Raw genomic sequence first — 5,645 nt, 5'->3', positions numbered from 1 at the left:
GCAGGCAGGGTACTTAACAAACAAGAAGGATCAAGAGGAATAGCACAACGCTCTCATGTTCAAAACTCTCTAGCACACTTTCACAGTTGAAGGAGAGCAGTGAATTCAGAGTAGAATATTCAGAAGCAATAAAAAAAGCAGCAATCCATTTTTATGCCTTTGAAAAGATGGATGCTCGTTGAACATCTCTCCTGCAAATATTTGTACTCCACAGCAACTGTATAGATACAACACAGACCACTGAACGCTCCTGACAGTCCTCTCTCAGGTTGGACTATTCACACAGGGAAGTTTTTTCTCCCTAGTCAGAGCAATATAGAGTTTGCTAGCTTAGAGGCCATCCTAAATGGATGCTGCAGTCCTGGCTCTGCAAACCAAATGCTTATCAATCTGGTTTCTCTCCCCTCCCTCCCCCAAAATCAAAATAGCCCGAAGATGTGAGCTGTGCAAGAGCAGAGTGAAAAACATCATGGTCATGAAGAAACTCGTGATCATTAGTGAGTTCGCTCACAGTTGTACCCACCAAACACCGGGTTTTGTGGTGGCCAGCCACAAGTCTGAAGGATTTTGTCAGAAACGAAGACCAATTTTGCATGGCATGACACCATCGATGGTGGGGCTGGAGGGGAGCTTCCTGAAATACCTGTGGTTTATTTAAGACAGGTTAACACCCAGAAAGAGAACAAAGAAGCAGAGATAGCTATTACCTCTACACACAGTTGCTCCATCTTATCTCATTAAAAAGGGACACCGGGAAAGAGCCTCCCAGGGTGTTGTCTGTCCCAGACTCACCTCCGCAGACCTTTGCAGACCGGCTGCAGTCAAGCCTCCCTGGTCCCTGCTGACATCTTATTGACACGTGCCTCAACAAGAGCGGAAACTGGCGTCCCAGTGCAGAGCACACAGGACAGAGCCCTTTTTCAGCTACTCAGTCATTATTTTGCAGCCCTGTATTCAAGCTTATTCCCCAAGCCACTCATGCAGCCTGCAGCAGCACGAGAGCTCATGCTTTATCCCCCTTCTCTGTGCAGCCACATGAACTGCTTCTGGATACAGATAATCACTGAGAAGCAGAGCAGAAGCAGAGCACAGATCAGGAACTCACTGGGGCTAAGTAAGCTCAGCCAGGCTACCATTGCCTACACTTGAGCAATTCCTTTTTTTTGTGTTCCTGAAGGGATTGCAGGTAATGCTGATCTTTCCACCTAGGTCCAGTCGAAAAGGCACCAGGCTGGGGCATTAGGAGCCTTCAACTGCTGTCTCAGCTGTGTCACTGCTGCTATGCAATGATGAGCATTGAACAATCCTGCACAAACCGGATTCTGCATCTGCAAGCGGCTCACAGCACCGCGGTTAACACCATTTATTTCACCCTTCCCTTCGCCACTCAGGGAACGAATTCCTCCACCCAGAACCCATGTTCCAGCTCACACCTGAGCTGAGAGGTTGAGATGTCCTTCCCCTCCCCAGCCCAAAAGCGGAGCAAAGATTATCCTGAGGTCACCTTTGCAGCAAGAGGCATATTTCTGAGAACGTTCCTGACCACAGAGTTCCCACCGTGCTTTGCTTCTGCTGCACCAAGCCAAGAGCCTATAGATTTCCTGTTCTTAAAATACATTAACGTAATAAAAGTCAGAATTACACAGGCTGGTATTTGTGATTTACAGCCCTAGGCCAAACACAACAAGTAAGAAATAGGAACATCCTGTGGCAACTCAAACAATCCAAGTCCTTTATGCAGGGGATGAACATTTTACCTGTAATGGAGAAGAGCTATTGTGTCCATTACGGCCAAAACAAAAGTGACAGGGAAACATCTGCAATACCTTTTTTTCTGGCTTTCAAGTGAATAGATCAACATTAGTAATGACTGGCCTTGGCAGCTGTCCTGTCTAATTAGCAGCTGTGCTCAAACATTATCACCTAATATTAATACCACTGGAAACCCTTATTACATTCAGTTTATCACAATGTCATGTCTTGCTTCTTGTCTACCTTCTCCAAGTCTGCATGGTTAACCTAGACTAGCGTCACTCCCTGTTACCAGACTGAGATAGCATTTTCAGAGCCTCTTTGCTGGGGATGGTTTTAAGAAAAATCATCAGAGGGAAGCAAGCAATGCACAGTAGACATTCAGTCTTCACTCTGTGATTAGCTTTATTCTGTCCAGTCTCTTTTTGTCCATACCCACATCAGTATTTAATCTTCATGCATAAGCACAAGCCCAGTGACCAGCTAATGAAGCTGAGTATGAATTTTAATGCGTTCTGACCTGAAGAAAAGTGGTTTTACTGGCACTGACTAAAAAGACTTAGATGAAGAGCCAGCGGAGTTCCAGCACCGCACCTGCAGCACCCAAGAGGAGTAACCCAGACACAAGACCTTTGCCTTTCAAGCCTACACATCAGTGGTAGAGCCACGCTCTTCTGCTAGTTCCAACACGCAAAGAATGGAAGAAACATGCCTTTGCATTTAAACGAATTACCTTAACCACGTGTCTGAAGGGAAACAGAGAAACAGTCCAACTCAGGAGAAAACTTAGGCAAAGGATTACACCTCACTGCGTGTTTGAGGTTCTGCCATACCAGACCTCCAGGAAACGGGGCACCGGGGCGCTAACTCGGGATCTGCAGACTCTCCTGAGGGCAACACAGGCTTTCAAAGTCACACTGAGACCACAGAAAACCAAAATATTGTGCTGATCTCTAGATTAAACACTCGGCAGACAATAGAGCTTGTTGTTTCTGGCTAGCATGCTTCAGCTGTCAGATACCCAGACAAACGCACCTGCAGGGATAAGGGGGGGGGAGCCAGGTCTCACCTCTGAGACGGAGACACTTGGCTTCCTGTTGGTATCAGCTTCTAGGAAATGGGCCCTGTTTCCACAAAGATGGGTATAAACCAGGCATTTTTCCATAGGCTGTTTGGCTTCTTGTCACTGCCTCTGAGGTGTTTGTTTTCCCCTCCTGTGACACCACTGAGGAGATGGGCCTTGCATCCCTTCAGCCTCGCCACCTTGCCACCCCCCCTTCGTCGTGCTGGCAGCAGCTGCTGCGGCATTGCTTCAGAAACCAGGTGCTTCTATCCCGGGGGTACAAACAGCATGACCCCACTCAGAATAAAAGAGCCACATTAGTCACGGAAAGTGCTTCCAGGAAGGCTAATGACAGGAAATGGACCCAGGCACTGATGCTTTGCATATTAAGCATCTCTTACTGCAAGAATCCTCCCTGCTCTTCAATTAAATAATATTCAGAGGAAGTACTGGTCACAAACCTTCTCCACCATCATCCTTAATAGCTGGTAAAACAGTTACTTTGACTCCTTGATGATGTTGCACGACCACAAAAGCAGTGGAAGAGTGGATGCTGTCATCAGGCACATTAAGTCGGAAATTACTGTGCGTGCAAGCTAGAAGTTTTCTCACAGACATCTGCAGTGAGGTGCTTAGCACCCATGCTCCCCTCAGCTGTCCTCCATCAGGGTCATCTCTGAGAAAACCAGCAGTTATTATAAAGACAATCGATCTCAGGAGCCAAAATTATATTCATGCCACTAATACACACAGGTCTTCTCTTACTCCTGAGGAGGGCAGACTCAAGTCCTGAGCCGTCAAATCCAAATTTTGGTACAGCCTAATACAAATGAAAACACCACCTTTTTTAGCATATTGTTAAGCATAATAGCAAGCCTGAATCTGAATCAAGTTCCCCCAGTCTTAAAAGGGAATAAATTACAGGTAAACATTGAAGGATACTATACTGAGGATCCTTCAAAATCAAAAATAGACTTATTGTACCTGGGACATACATCTGCATACATGCAATGACTGGAAGACCATTTGCTAACTGTTCTCCTACTGTAAGTTTTGCTTTTTTCGCTAGTATGGGAAGGGAAGGAAGAAAGAAAGAATCTGATTTTTCATCTCAAGCATGTGCATTTGGTTCTTTTTCTCTTCAGTGCAAGCAGTAAGAAGTAAGGTAATTATAACTTCTATTACACTGACATTATTTTAGGATTTTTTTAAAGTAATATTAGAATACACATGCCACAAGCAAGGAACAGATGAGCATTAGGGCTCAGTGAAGATCAAAGGGCATATATGCATCTGTATGTGCTTACTCTGTTTTTTGCTTGCACAGTAAATACTAGGTTCTGTGTCTATAATATAAACAACACTGAGCATGGGAATTACGGAAAGGAAAGCAGGGAAGACAAAACTGTTTAATATCAAACCTCACATTTGAGCTTTTCTTAGAAAACATAATAATTCCCCAGAAAAGAGGTGTTAAGGATTATCATAACATTTAACTTTATTTTCTGAAGTATGATACCTAGACAAAAATTGCTGTCTGGTGGTGGGAGAAAACCACGCCATGAAGTTCGTAGCAGCTGGGAAGTTTGACAAACCAAGTAAGGGTTTGAGTTGGGCAAAACTCAAAGTGACTTCAGCAATGCCAAGCTTCCGGGTGTCCAGCCAGCACGCAGGCAGTAGGACAGAGCACCATTTCCCTGAACCCGTAACAGGGTGCTCCTGAACTGAGCTCTTGCTGGTTGGTGGGCTTCTACACCTCTCTCAGAGCATGTGCTTTTTAATGTTATCACCTGTTGAAGTAGCTTCAGGATGAAGAAAAAAAAAAAAAGTAATTTGCTCCTTCTAAAGAGGAACAATTTTCTTTAAGGTTCTGAGTTCAGCTGTGGTGCGTGGAGGGGAAGATTATTTCTTCTCTTGCAGAGCAAGCAAGATCACTAAACATCTCTGCAATTACTTCACACCCCATCACTAGTGTTTTACATTAATTTCAGTCCATCAGGCTTTTTTTCAGGTGAACGTGTTTGCCGCTGTCGGGTGCGTTTTCTCAGGACCCGCTCCTTTGCGAGCCACCTCACAAAACTCTCCTCAGCGCTCCACAGATGGCAGCTCGCTCCCTCGGGATGCGCATGTATGCCTCATGTCAAAGCAGCTGCTCACAGTCCACCTGTGAAGAGGAATTGTTTTCTCATTTGAATGAGGAAGCGACATTAGGTGAGACAACAAAACACAACAGATGGAGAGGTCAGGAACGCACGGTCTCATTTACAGGACTCCGCACCACATCAGCCTTTTCGTCTCCTTTCAGCGTACGAGTCGCAGCTGCGCCACATTTGCTGGTGGCAGAGGATGCCAGCAGTGAGATGAGGGGCAAGATGCCAGGTAGGATCAACCATTTCACTCCCCCTCCCCAAGCCCAAGTGCCTCTGACCAAGGCCAAGGTGGCCCCAGCAGGTCTCAGGTGGCGAGAGCTGAGCCTGAGGAGGGTGAGGAGATCGCTCCCGCTGAATTCTGAGGCTCCCACTGACCTCCCTTCCCTGTCCCCCTGATAAGTGGGGCAAAAGAAGCACCTCTCCCCACCTCCAGCATTACAAGCGTCTCTTCTGCTGTTATTCACAACACCAGTCCCCTGTATTAGGCCACTGCATGAAACACCAAATGAGATCATGAAAAGCAGCAGTGTGCATGCAGCACAGCTAAAGGTCACTGCTGCGTGTGAATTCACTTTTAAAAATAATTAATTGAACAACAGCCTGACATTTACCCTGCAAAAGGATTTTTGAAAGTTTGCTTGCTGAAGCCTGATGTTCACAGGCTGCAATGTTTACTGCTG

The sequence above is a fragment of the Eurypyga helias genome, unplaced genomic scaffold (genome assembly GCF_000690775.1).
Source record: "Eurypyga helias isolate BGI_N326 unplaced genomic scaffold, ASM69077v1 scaffold17569, whole genome shotgun sequence".
Lineage (NCBI taxonomy): Eukaryota > Metazoa > Chordata > Aves > Eurypygiformes > Eurypygidae > Eurypyga > Eurypyga helias.
This window is presented reverse-complemented; position numbering follows the sequence as displayed.